This window comes from Lissotriton vulgaris, chromosome 5 (genome assembly GCF_964263255.1).
Source record: "Lissotriton vulgaris chromosome 5, aLisVul1.2, whole genome shotgun sequence".
Taxonomy (NCBI): Eukaryota; Metazoa; Chordata; class Amphibia; order Caudata; family Salamandridae; genus Lissotriton; species Lissotriton vulgaris.
Genome location: NC_141693.1, coordinates 267,003,815 through 267,018,839, shown reverse-complemented (window position 1 = coordinate 267,018,839; position 15,025 = coordinate 267,003,815). Strand labels below are relative to the sequence as shown.

Here is a 15,025-nt window from a genome sequence, read left to right as displayed (position 1 = left end):
TACTAAAATCTAACAATGTTCCCAGTTCGGTGTAGAATAAGTGGCTCAGAGAGGATTTTTTTAAAACTGAGTACAATTGCATGCCTATTCACCTTGTTACATATTGCCACTCTACAGGTCATTCACTGTCATTCATGCATATTTTCACCCCCCTAACTCCTAACTCCATTACCTCTATATACCATACTTCTCCCTTTTCATGTAACCCCTGATTCACCACTTTTGCGCTTTATCCCCAGTTGGTATACAATAGTATTGTAAACGTTTTCGAGATTTTCATTAGCTTTCCATGACATCTGCTATTTTCAAAAACTACTTTATACCAAGACAAGTCGTTGAGTTCCCATACAGTTATCCATTTCCCATCCGTGGATTTAAATCTTTGCAATGGTATTGACATACCTCCATTTCTTAAAATTATTGTTTGGCCTCCACTCATGTCTCTATCACCAATGAAAAAGAGGTCAAGGGCCTCACACAACTAGTATTCATCACAGATCAAATTTGATGGTTTTGGAAAGTAAAGTGGATATATGCAGCACACCTAAATGAGTCCGGTTGTAAATGATAAGGGTATTTCTTTTTTGTTTCCCCCAGTCACCTTCTTCTGATATTGCCATCCAGACACCATATCAAGAAACTGAGGAAACATCAATTAAACAGGTTAGCATATTCAGCCTGTTGAAATGCATTTGTGCAAATCTTAAAGACATCATGTTCGGCACTGAGGCACTAAAGCTTATCACACAAAGATAGAGGTAGAGACACATTTTGACCATCATCTACCACAGACAAGGAACTGGATCCCTTGGTTTCTTTGTTAAATTCTTCATTGTATGGACCTTCTAGGCTTTGCTGAGGCACACAAATCAGAGCACATAGAGACCTTTGCCTTGTGCATTGGCATTGACACACAATAAAACCTGTCCCAGACGATTCCCTTTGTCTTATTTATCTATTTACATCTCAATTCTGTAGTGTGGCCAGTCTTTATCCACTGTATTTCTACTGCTCCTACAGTGCTGTCCAACCCTGAGATAAAAGGTTCCATCTGTCAAATGTCATTTTTGGTCTTTTTCTACATGTGGCCTTTCAAATACATTGTCATCCTCTGAGCTTCTGTTCTATGATTTGTGGATATGTATTTGCTGTTCCATAAACCCTGGAGAAGTGTGGCTCAGGGGTTAGAGGAGAAGTGTGTCTCAGGGGTTAGAGGCGGCAGACCTGGAGCTTGAGTTCGGCCCTGGACCAGGGTTCAATTCCCCGCTTCGGCGGGTCTTGGGCTCAATAATTCCAAGGACTCGTTAATTCTTGCTCCGGTGCCTTCTCGACTCACGCGTTCACACTCTGCGACTCTGGGCAATAGCTTGCTTAATCTCCACATCGGCCCCTCGCGGTGGGATGCCTGGCTTTCACCTTGTGGATACCCTGCCAGGGTTATCTCACAGGGGGAATACCAGGACGGGTTCCCTAAGCAAGCGCGGAGATGCCCCAGGGTAAGTCATGCGCTATATAAGCTTCATACATTTACATAAACCCAGTTTCAGGGTATTTCGTGACTGAAAAACCGGACACTTGCATATTCACTAGCCCTCATTATGTGGAATGAGTTAATATTGGTGTTCAGTGCTCAAACTTACACCTTCACACCCATTTGGAAAGTCACAAAAATAAGTAACAGAAACATGAATTAGCAATAGGATTCCCAGACATTGTATTTAAGTTATTAACACAATTTATAGCTTAGACTGGGGTGCACAAAACAGAAATAGTGTTTCCACAATTTTTTATGAAATTTGCATGAGTAGTGTTTCAACGTAAAAATGTACAAGACATGAGTGTATTCTACTGGAACATTTTAAGATGACTACAAGAACGATCAAAGCGTGTAATGATTACTGTTTGGACAAAAAATGATAATACAAATCCATTTAAAAAATGTGGAATTAGCTCAAGCTTTTGTTGTTGATAAAAGAATTAGATTTTACATGTCACAATGCTGTATTACTTTGTCATAAATGCATTCTTAGCCCCTTTCATCACACTTTACACAACTTTTACGTGGATCTGGCCTTATCTAAATAAAGGTGCCACTGCAGTCATGTGTTTTATGGAGACTATGATTGCACTTGTGAAAACTGTACATTAATTTTCATAGTTTGTCATTCATAACAATTCTTTCTGAATTTTTCTTATGCCTTTAGAGTCTGACTCCTAGTGCAGTGGATGGTGAAGAGGGCACAGAGGACACAGTAAGTAGTTTTATGCTCGAATATATACCGCTCTTATGATAACCGTCTAAAACATTTCCCAGTTCTTTGAAACTAAATTGCATCAGCTTAGACTTCCCAAAAGTTGAATTAATATATTGAATTGTTCATTTTGTGAAGTATCTCCAGTTAAAAAGCGATTCAATGCAATTCGTGGTCATTTTCTTCCTCTTCGCATCCTAATAGAAGCTGACTGCTTTAGCTCTTAATTCCAAATCTCTCAATCTCTACCTCTACACTTGTCTATTTTATCACCGCATCCTTTTCTAGAAATCTGTTATTTTCAACAACGATTTATATACTGAAGTATACAAAAAAATGATGGATAGAACGCTTGAACTATTTTCAGCTATTGTTAATTACTCGGGCTGAGTCTCAGCCAATCGTTATTTTGCATATCACTGGGTTTAATCTGTATTAGCATGGTGGACACAAGAATGATGGGTTGGAATGCTACACCAAGCAACTGCCAGTGCTTAGACTATGTGCAATCATTCCTTCGATGAGACTAAAATTGCACCTGAGAAAAATTTCAATAATTACCATAGTTTGTCTTTCATGGAGAGCTCTTTCTGACTATCTCTGTTACCATTAGAGTCGGCCTCCAACTGTAGTGGATAGGGAAAAGGCCATGAGGGGCATAGTAAGCAGTTACGTCTCTAATATTTTTACTGTTTTTATACTAAAATCTAACAATGTTCCCAGTTCCGTGTAGAATAAGTGGCTCAGAGAGGATTTTTTAAAAACTGAGTACAATTGCATGCCTGTTCACCTTGCTACATATTGCCACTCTACAGGTCATTTACTGTCATTCATGCATATTTTCACCCCCCTAACTCCTACCTCCATTGCCTCTATATACCATACTTCTCCCTTTTCATGTAACCCCTGATTCACCACTTTTGCGCTTTATCCCCAGTTGGTATACAATAGTATTGTAAACTTTTTCGAGATTTTCATGAGCTTTCCATGACATCTGCTATTTCCAAAAACTACTGTATACCAAGACAAGTCTTTGAGTTCTCATACAGTTATCCATTTCCCATCCGTGGATTTAAATCTTTGCAATGGTATTGACATACCTCCATTTCTTAAAATTATTGTTTGGCCTCCACTCATGTCTCTATCACCAATGAAAAAGAGGTCAAGGGCCTCACACAACTAGTATTCATCACAGATCAAATTTGATGGATTTGGAAAGTAAAGTGGATATATGCAGCACAACTAAATGAGTCCGGTTGTAAATGATAAGGGTATTTCTTTTTTGTTTCCCCCAGTCACCTTCTTCTGATATTGCCATCCAGACACCAGATCAAGAAACTGAGGAAACATCAATTAAACAGGTTAGCATATTCAGCCTGTTGAAATGCATTTGTGCAAATCTTAAAGACATCATGTTCGGCACTGAGGCACTAAAGCTTATCACACAAAGATAAAGGTAGAGACACATTTTGACCATCATCTACCACAGACAAGGAACTGGATCCCTTGGTTTCTTTGTTAAATTCTTCATTGTATGGACCTTCTAGGCTTTGCTGAGGCACACAAATCAGAGCACATAGAGACCTTTGCCTTGTGTATTGGCATTGACACACAATAAAACCTGTCCCAGACGATTCCCTTTGTCTTATTTATCTATTTACATCTCAATTCTGTAGTGTGGCCAGTCTTTATCCACTGTATTTCCACTGCTCCCACAGTGCTGTCCAACCCTGAGATAAAAGGTTCCATCTGTCAAATGTCATTTTTGGTCTTTTTCTACATGTGGCCTTTCAAATACATTGTCATCCTCTGAGCTTCTGTTTTGTGATTTGTGGATATGTATTTGCTGTTCCATAAACCCAGTTTCAGGGTATTTCGTGACTGAAAAACCGGACACTTGCATATTCACTGGCCCTCATTATGTGGAATGAGTTAATATTGGTGTTCAGTGCTCCAACTTACACCTTCACACCCATTTGGAAAGTCACAAAAATAAGTAACAGTAACATGAATTAGCAATAGGATTCCCAGACATTGTATTTAAGTTATTAACACAATTTATAGCTTAGACTGGGGTGCACAAAACAGAAATAGTGTTTCCACAGTTTTTTATGACATTTGCATGAGTAGTGTTTCAACGTAAAAATGTACAAGACATGAGTGTATTCTACTGGAACATTTTAAGATGACTACATGAACGATCAAAGTGTGTAATGATTACTGTTTGGACAAAAAATGATAATACAAATCCATTTAAAAAATGTGGAATTAGCTCAAGCTTTTGTTGTTGATAAAATAATTAGATTTTACATGTCACAATGCTGTATTACTTTGTCATAAATGCATTCTTAGCCCCTTTCATCCCACTTTACACAACTTTTACATGGATCTGGTCTTATCTAAATAAAGGTGCCACTGCAGTCATGTGTTTTATGGAGACTATGATTGCACTTGTGAAAACTGTACATTAATTTTCATAGTTTGTCATTCATAACAATTCTTTCTGAATTTTTCTTATGCCTTTAGAGTCTGACTCCTAGTGCAGTGGATGGTGAAGAGGGCACAGAGGACACAGTAAGTAGTTTTATGCTCGAATATATACTGCTCTTATGATAACCGTCTAAAACATTTCCCAGTTCTTTGAAACTAAATTGCATCAGCTTAGACTTCCCAAAAGTTGAATTAATATATTGAATTGTTCATTTTGTTAAGTATCTCCAGTTAAAAAGCGATTCAATGCAATTCGTGGTCATTTTCTTCCTCTTCGCATCCTAATAGAAGCTGACTGCTTTAGCTCTTAATTCCAAATCTCTACCTCTACACTTGTCTATTTTATCACCGCATCCTTTTCTAGAAATCTGTTATTTGCAACAACGATTTATATACTGAAGTATACAAAAAAATGATGGATAGAACGCTTGAACTATTTTCAGCTATTGTTAATTACTCGGGCTGAGTCTCAGCCAATCGTTATTTTGCATATCACTGGGTTTAATCTGTATTAGCATGGTGGACACAAGAATGATGGGTTGGAATGCTACACCAAGCAACTGCCAGTGCTTAGACTATGTGCAATCATTCCTTCGATGAGACTAAAATTGCACCTGAGAAAAATTTCAATAATTACCATAGTTTGTCTTTCATGGAGAGCTCTTTCTGACTATCTCTGTTACCATTAGAGTCGGCCTCCAACTGTAGTGGATAGGGAAAAGGCCATGAGGGGCATAGTAAGCAGTTACGTCTCTAATATTTTTACTGTTTTTATACTAAAATCTAACAATGTTCCCAGTTCGGTGTAGAATAAGTGGCTCAGAGAGGATTTTTTAAAAACTGAGTACAATTGCATGCCTGTTCACCTTGCTACATATTGCCACTCTACAGGTCATTTACTGTCATTCATGCATATTTTCACCCCCCTAACTCCTACCTCCATTGCCTCTATATACCATACTTCTCCCTTTTCATGTAACTCCTGATTCACCACTTTTGCGCTTTATCCCCAGTTGGTATACAATAGTATTGTAAACTTTTTCGAGATTTTCATGAGCTTTCCATGACATCTGCTATTTCCAAAAACTACTGTATACCAAGACAAGTCTTTGAGTTCTCATACAGTTATCCATTTCCCATCCGTGGATTTAAATCTTTGCAATGGTATTGACATACCTCCATTTCTTAAAATTATTGTTTGGCCTCCACTCATGTCTCTATCACCAATGAAAAAGAGGTCAAGGGCCTCACACAACTAGTATTCATCACAGATCAAATTTGATGGATTTGGAAAGTAAAGTGGATATATGCAGCACAACTAAATGAGTCCGGTTGTAAATGATAAGGGTATTTCTTTTTTGTTTCCCCCAGTCACCTTCTTCTGATATTGCCATCCAGACACCAGATCAAGAAACTGAGGAAACATCAATTAAACAGGTTAGCATATTCAGCCTGTTGAAATGCATTTGTGCAAATCTTAAAGACATCATGTTCGGCACTGAGGCACTAAAGCTTATCACACAAAGATAAAGGTAGAGACACATTTTGACCATCATCTACCACAGACAAGGAACTGGATCCCTTGGTTTCTTTGTTAAATTCTTCATTGTATGGACCTTCCAGGCTTTGCTGAGGCACACAAATCAGAGCACATAGAGACCTTTGCCTTGTGTATTGGCATTGACACACAATAAAACCTGTCCCAGACGATTCCCTTTGTCTTATTTATCTATTTACATCTCAATTCTGTAGTGTGGCCAGTCTTTATCCACTGTATTTCCACTGCTCCCACAGTGCTGTCCAACCCTGAGATAAAAGGTTCCATCTGTCAAATGTCATTTTTGGTCTTTTTCTACATGTGGCCTTTCAAATACATTGTCATCCTCTGAGCTTCTGTTTTGTGATTTGTGGATATGTATTTGCTGTTCCATAAACCCAGTTTCAGGGTATTTCGTGACTGAAAAACCGGACACTTGCATATTCACTGGCCCTCATTATGTGGAATGAGTTAATATTGGTGTTCAGTGCTCAAACTTACACCTTCACACCCATTTGGAAAGTCACAAAAATAAGTAACAGAAACATGAATTAGCAATAGGATTCCCAGACATTGTATTTAAGTTATTAACACAATTTATAGCTTAGACTGGGGTGCACAAAACAGAAATAGTGTTTCCACAGTTTTTTATGACATTTGCATGAGTAGTGTTTCAACGTAAAAATGTACAAGACATGAGTGTATTCTACTGGAACATTTTAAGATGACTACATGAACGATCAAAGTGTGTAATGATTACTGTTTGGACAAAAAATGATAATACAAATCCATTTAAAAAATGTGGAATTAGCTCAAGCTTTTGTTGTTGATAAAATAATTAGATTTTACATGTCACAATGCTGTATTACTTTGTCATAAATGCATTCTTAGCCCCTTTCATCCCACTTTACACAACTTTTACATGGATCTGGTCTTATCTAAATAAAGGTGCCACTGCAGTCATGTGTTTTATGGAGACTATGATTGCACTTGTGAAAACTGTACATTAATTTTCATAGTTTTGTCATTCATAACAATTCTTTCTGAATTTTTCTTATGCCTTTAGAGTCTGCCTCCTAGTGCAGTGGATGGTGAAGAGGGCACAAAGGACACAGTAAGTAGTTTTATGCTCGAATATATACTGCTCTTATGATAACAATCTAAAACATTTCCCAGTTCTTTGAAACTAAATTGCATCAGCTTAGACTTCCCAAAAGTTGAATTAATATATTGAATTGTTCATTTTGTTAAGTATCTCCAGTTAAAAAGCGATTCAATGCAATTCGTGGTCATTTTCTTCCTCTTCGCATCCTAATAGAAGCTGACTGCTTTAGCTCTTAATTCCAAATCTCTCAATCTCTACCTCTACACTTGTCTATTTTATCACCGCATCCTTTTCTAGAAATCTGTTATTTTCAACAACGATTTATATACTGAAGTATACAAAAAAATGATGGATAGAACGCTTGAACTAATTTCAGCTATTGTTAATTACTCGGGCTGAGTCTCAGCCAATCGTTATTTTGCATATCACTGGGTTTAATCTGTATTAGCATGGTGGACACAAGAATGATGGGCTGGAATGCTACACCAAGCAACTGCCAGTGCTTAGACTATGTGCAATCATTCCTTCGATGAGACTAAAATTGCACCTGAGAAAAATTTCAATAATTACCATAGTTTGTCTTTCATGGAGAGCTCTTTCTGACTATCTCTGTTACCATTAGAGTCGGCCTCCATCTGTATTGGATAGGGAAAAGGCCATGAGGGGCATAGTAAGCAGTTACGTCTCTAATATTTATACTGTTTTTATACTAAAATCTAACAATGTTCCCAGTTCGGTGTAGAATAAGTGGCTCAGAGAGGATTTTTTAAAAACTGAGTACAATTGCATGCCTGTTCCCCTTGCTACATATTGCCACTCTACAGGTCATTTACTGTCATTCATGCATATTTTCACCCCCCTACCTCCCCCTGACTCCTAACTCCTTTACCTCTATATACCATACTTCTCCCCTTTCACGTAACCCCTGATTCACCACTTTTGCGCTTTATCCCCAGTTGGTATACAATAGTATTGTAAACTTTTTCGAGATTTTCATGAGCTTTCCATGACATCTGCTATTTTCAAAAACTACTGTATACCAAGACAAGTCTTTGAGTTCTCATACAGTTATCCATTTCCCATCAGTGGAATTAAATCTTTGCAATGGTATTGACATACCTACATTTCTTAAAATTATGGTTTGGCCTCCACTCATGTCTCTATCACCAATGAAAAAGAGGTCAAGGGCCTCACACAACCAGTATTCATCACAGATCAAATTTGATAGATTTGGAAAGTAAAGTGGATATAAGCAGCACACCTAAATGAGTCGGGTTGTAAATGTTAGGGGTATTTCTTTTTTGTTTCCCCCAGTCACCTTCTTCTGATATTGCCATCCAGACACCATATCAAGAAACTGAGGAAACATCAATTAAACAGGTTAGCATATTCAGCCTGTTGAAATGCATTTGTGCAAATCCTAAAGACATCATGTTCGGCACTGAGGCACTAAAGCTTATCACACAAAGATAGAGGTAGAGACACATTTTGACCATCATCTACCACAGACAAGGGACTGGTTCAGTTGGCTTCTTTATCAAATTCTTCATTTTATGGACCTTCTAGGCTTTGCTGGGGCACACAATTCAGAGCACATAGAGACATTTGGCTTATGTATTGGCTTTGACACACAATAAAAACTGTCCCAGACTATTCCCTTTGTCTTATTTATCTATTTACATCTCAATTCTGTAGTGTGGCCAGTCTTTATCCACTGTTTCACTACTGCTCCCACAGTGCAGCCCAACCCTTAGATAAAAGGTTCCATCTGTCAAATGTCATTTTTGGTCTTTTTCTACATGTGGCCTTTCAAATACATTGTCATCCTCTGAGCTGCTGTTCTATGATTTGTGGATATGTATTTACTGTTCCATAAACCCAGTTTCGGGGTATTTTGTGACTGAAAAAACTGACACTTGCATATTCACTGGCCCTCATTATGTGGAATGAGTTAATATTGGTGTTCAGTTCTCATACTTACACCTTCACACCCATTTTGAAAGTCACAAAAATAAGTAACAGTAACCTGAATTAGCAATAGGATTCCCAGACATTGTATTTAAGGTATTAACACAATTTATAGCTTAGAATGGGGTGCACAAAACAGAAATAGTGTTTCCACAGTTTTTTATGACATTTGCATGAGTAGTGTTTCAACGTAAAAATGTACAAGACATGAGTGTATTCTACTGGAACATTTTAGGATGACTACATGAACGATCAAAGCGTGTAATGATTACTGTCTGGACAAAAAATGATAATACAAATACATTTGAAAAATGTGGAATTAGCTCAAGCTTTTGTTGTTGATAAAATAATTAGATTTTACATGTCGCAATGCTGTATTACTTTGTCATAAATGCAGTCTTAGCCCCTTTTTTTTTTTTGTTAAACAGTTTTTATGGCAGAGTCAATTATAGTGTACTTTGCTGGACTCAGGATCTCTGAATGCAGAGTCGTTCTCCTATCTCATCCCAGATGCCACGTACACAGCCATTCAGCCCACATCCCGGAGGTCGGGCGGCGCTACTCATTTACAGTTTACACTCTTGACTGGGTTGTCTGCTGCAGTCAACATATGGGGCCCTCCGCCCTCTGCTTTTGTTTTTTCGCCCCGTTTCCACTTTCACTCGCCAAAATTTGTACGTGTTCCGCTACAGGATCCCGGGATGCTTCCCCCCCTCACCCCCCCTCCCCCCCGGTGTCTAAATCTATGCCTGGCGCTAGGATACGTGCTTATACTGTGGGCCTCGGAGCTTTGTGTTTTTACTGTGCGTGTGTGTCCGGTGTTGGTGCCGGGGTCATAACCATCTCTGCTGGAGCCACCTGCCCCTCCGCCTCCTCTTCTCCCTCCTCGTCCACTGTACTATCCCACAGCGCCTGTACTAGTATTTCCCATGCCATTGCTGCGTCCTGTGCTTTCTCGTCTGAGTTACGGCGGGCCAGTTGGTATCTGATCATACTCTCTGCCGTTGCCCACTTCAAGAATTCATTCAGCCACCTCCGGTGTGTTGGCCCTACCTTCGACTTCCACCCTTTGGTCAGCTCTCTCTTTGCAATAAGTAGACCCATGTCGATGAATTTGCTAGTTTGTTCTTACGTGTGTGTGGGAACCAGTGTAAGACAGTGACCACGCTATCGTACTGCAGTTCCCTGTCTGCTACTTCATTCAGGGTGTCACCTATTTCCCTCCAATACACTTGTAATCGTGGGCAGCCCCTCAGCATATGTACTAGGTCTGCTCCTAACTGGTTACATCTGGGATTGCTGCGTCCTCTGCGCCAAAGTACGCTGCTATTTTACTCGGGGTAAGGTAGGCCCTGTGGAGGATATAAAGGTGTATTAGTTGGAAACGCGCGTTTCTGGTGCTCTTCCTAGCCCTCCGCACTAGTTGGGACCACGCCGAGTCTGGGATTTCTAACTGTAGGTCTGCTTCCCATTTATGCTTCAGCGGTGTAAGTGGTTGTAGGGTGTCTGTGTGCATTCTGGAATAGAGGCATGTAACTGCCTTAAACGTTCCTGCCGCCATCATTGTGTATTGGCACGCCAGTGTCGTCGTGGGTTCCATCAGTCCCTCCCCCCAGTGCGCCTGTATGGCTCTCACCACCGCCGCATGCATTAAGTAGTCTCCCCTCGGAAGGTCGTATCTTTCCTGCAATGTCTGGTACGGGGCCAATACCCCGTCATCATAAAGATCCCCCACCACCTGTAACCCTGCATCTTCCCACAGTCGTAGTCTCGACCAGTCTCCGCCATGTGGGAGAGCTGTCACCATGCCCAGCGGGATCTCAGGTGCATACGGGTGCCCGGGTCCAATTCGCTTTTGCGTGCGATTCCAACACAATCGGAGCGTCCGTTCTTCTTGGGACAGCCCTCCGAGCCTCAATTTTTGCTGCATGGTAATGTATGCCAGTATGTGACGGGGGGTGCTGTTTTCCCTCCCCTGCTCCGGGCCGCTGTAGACCCTCGCAACCTCCTGTGTAAAGAACTGTAATTGGGCCGCCAAGTAGTAGAGCTCGAAATCTGGGACCGCTAGGCCGCCCTCATCCTTCGGGCGGGTCAGCGTCGCCAATGCAATTCTACGTCTTCCCGTTCCCCATTAAAAGGACACAATCATCGATCTCAACCGTCTGAAGATCGCTCCAGGTATCCACACAGGGAGGGTCCAGAAGAAATATAATAATCGCGGTAGGGCTATCATTTTTAGGAGTGAAACCCGGCCCGCCATTGAGAGGGGCAGGGTGGCCCAGAAGGTCATACTGCCCTGCAATGCGCGGATACAGCAACCTATATTACCGTCTAGCAGGTCCGCGGGCTTGTGATATATGTACACTCCTAGGTAGCTCAGACAGCTAGGCTCCCAGCTAAGCTCTGGGTGGGTGAGGGGGCGCTCCTCCTCCTTCCTCAGCGGGAAGAGGCAGGTTTTTGTCCAGTTAACCCGCAGTCCTGATATTTCGCCAAAGCGCTCTAACAGTCTCTTTGCGCCGTCCACGGCTCCCTCAGCATCTTCTAAGAAGAGGAGAAGGTCGTCTGCGTATAGGGAGATGAAGTGGTGGGCCCCTCTGACTTCTAACCCGTTGTAATGTATCCCCCGCCTAGCCATCGCTGCCAGAGGCTCCACTGCAAGTGCAAACAGCAGGGGAGAAAGTGCACATCCCTGTCTTGTTCCCTGATGCACCTCATATTGGTCCGATACTAAGGGTCCGACTCTCACCCTAGCTTTCGCCGAAGCGTAAAGCACCTTCGTCCACCTTATATATCCCTCACCCAGGCCAAAGCCCTGCATCACTCTATATAGATATTCCCATTCCAGGGTGTCGAAGGCCTTTTCTATGTCAACCGCCAATACCAGGTGGCCTCTTGTTCCCGGCGGCGGGTCATCTACTAGCCTGAGCATCCTACGGATGTTGTGTGTCGTGTTCCTAGTGGGTAAAAAACCTGATTGATCTTTATGAATCAGGTCTTGCATATGGGGTAGCAGCCTGGCGGCCAGCACTGTGCTCAAAATTTTGTAGTCTGTTGTCAACATTGACAACGGCCTATAGAATGCAGGGTCTGTGCTTTCCCTTTGTGGTTTTAATAAAGGGATCATAATGGCTTCGTGCATTGACTGGGGAAGTCTGCCCTTTTCCCTGGCTTCATTTAATATCACTTGTAGCCTCGGGGTCAGTTGATCCAGGTATTTCCCGTAAAATTCAATGGGTAACCCATCTATCCCCGGTGTTTTGTTACGCGCCATCCGCTTTATTGCCCCTTTTATTTCTGCCAAGTCTATTGGGCCGCCTAGTAAATTAGCCTGTTCTTGCTCCAGCTGTGGTATCTGCAGGTCGCTCAGGAAAGCCTCTATTCCCTCACTCAGGTTCCCCAAGTCGCTCCTATATAACCTCTCATAATATGATCGAAAGCAGTCCAAAATTTCTGGCTGTGTTTGAAGTGTGTCGCCTCCATTTCCCTTCAGGGTCAGAATCGGTTGAGTGCTCCTATTAGAGTTCGCTAGCCAGGCAAAGAGTGTTCCAGTTTTGTCCCCCTCAGCAAGAGTCTTCGTCAAGTATGTTTTGTAATCGAAGCTACGAAGGCGCTCTACCTCCACAGCCACTGCTTCCCGCGCTTCACTTACTCTCCCCTGTAACTCAGGGCGGCCAGGGCGTTCCTGTTCTGCCTCCCTCAATATACGCTCAGCCTTATCTAAGTCCTCTACCAATGACCTGCGTACCCCTGCAAGTTTCCCTATGCAGTGCCCCCTTACTACTATTTTAAATGCGTCCCACTCCACGGCCCTGGATGAAGCGGTACCCTCGTTCTCTGTGAAGTAATTAGCGATCCGATTCTCTAGCTCTTCGCGGAAGGGTGGGTCATCCAGCGTGTTCGGTCGTAGCCGCCACGTCGGGATCTTTGAAATTGTATTCATCCAATCTAGCGTCAGGAGGATAGGGTTGTGGTCAGATATTGTGCGTGTCAAGTATTCAGTCCGGGCTACTGCTGGGAGTATTGTTTGGGAACAGAGGAAGGTATCAAGGCGGACATGGAGGTCATGTATGCTAGAGTAGAACGAGTAGTCTCGCTCTGTCGGATGTTGTGTGCGCCAGCTGTCTGTCAGATCCCATTTCCCCTGCCATTCCGTTCTGCACCTCGCCAACCTGTGTACAGGGGATGTGTGTAGCGGAGGGTGTGATCTGTCTAGTGTTGTATCTTCTATTGAGTTGAAGTCCCCCCCATCAGCATATGACCTGTAAAGTAGGTGGCCCGCACTCTGGAGAGCTTCGCAAAATAGGCTGCCTGATCTACATTTGGCGCGTAGATGCTACTAAGCACAATGTGTCGACCTCTAAGTAGCCCTTCAACCGCTACAAATCTCCCTTCTGGGTCTTCCGTATGTCTAGTGACTTGGAAAGGAACTCCTGCTCTCACCCAAATTAGCACTCCCCTAGCAAAAGCAGAGTACGTGGTTTAAAACAGGTCGCCCCTCCATCTACGCTGTAGTGCTACTCCCTCTTTTCTCGTTAAATGGGTCTCTTGTAGGAATGCTATATGCACTCCTCTACGGACTAGGTAAGAGTGGATTTTGTGTTTCATCGCCATTGTATTTAGTCCCCGCACATTCCAGGACACACATTTTATCGAGCCTGCATTAGCCATTGTCCCATCTTGTTCGGTTTAAGTCAATAACATGTTGCATCCAGACATCAGACTCCACACCATCCCCGCCCGTTTCCAACATTCCCCCCCCCCCCCTCCCCAAACTACACCTCGAGTTACCCCAACTTCTCCAGGTCCCCCCTCCCCCAGAATAGGACCCAACTGCAGAAGAGTCGCTCCCATCCAAACTGGTGAGCAAACGCGCTCTCAAATTTCCCTAGTCCGTAGCCAATACCACGGAGGCCTTATGGGCCCTGGGGTGCGTGAGCTAGCTTCTAAAACCTTCAAGTGCTGTCCCCATGCCCCGCCCCGTAATACTCATTATGACTCACGATATTCCAGTCTTACAGTGGCCTGCTCAACAGTTCTTAGAGGCTGCACCATTTGTTGTCATCCTTGACAGGTACTGTGGTCAGGATTCAGCTTTCGATGATTTCTCCTGAAGTCTTTCGCGTGACCTTCGGACCCCTGGCACCACCCAGGTCCGATGACTCAGTGTCCGAGCCCATACCTTGGCCCTCCGAGCCTGATTCTCTTGCCGATTGGACCAGCGCCGATCCCGACACTTCCTTTACTGCCTGCAGCGCTGCTCTTCATTCATCCTTTGTTTGGGAGGTCGTCGGTTTTCTGGACCCCTGTCTGCGCCCTCGAAGCCTCCGTGACTGCCTGACTGCCTGACTGTGTGTTTCTGGCGCTCCTCCTCGGCCCTGTATCGAGCTCCGTCCGTGCCCGCTTTGTAAGTGTCCCACCAGGCCCATGCCTCCGCCGATGTTGTGAAGAACAGCGCCTTTTCGTCTACCACCACTCGGAGTTTGGCCGGGAACAGCAGCGAGTACTGTAAGCCTTCTGTGCGCAGTTCTTTTTTGATAGAGAGGAATGAGGCACGCAGCTTTTTGGGTCTCAAACGTGTAGTCCGGGAATAGCATAACCTTGCTGTTGTCCACTTGAAAGGGACCTGTGTCCCTGGCCCGCTGCAAAAGCCAATCCCTGTCCTTATAGTGGAGC

The 15,025-nt window shown here is 42.9% G+C and overlaps 1 long non-coding RNA gene across 1 annotated transcript; it reads left to right on the top strand.

Annotated features, from left to right (window-relative positions):
- Nucleotides 1-597: 597 nt before the first annotated feature.
- Nucleotides 598-6,179, top strand: LOC147710666 (uncharacterized). The gene is made up of 5 exons (XR_015295644.1): nucleotides 598-663; nucleotides 2,205-2,252; nucleotides 3,548-3,613; nucleotides 4,779-4,826; nucleotides 6,114-6,179. It is a non-coding gene; the product is annotated as an uncharacterized LOC147710666 (long non-coding RNA).
- Nucleotides 6,180-15,025: the final 8,846 nt, after the last annotated feature.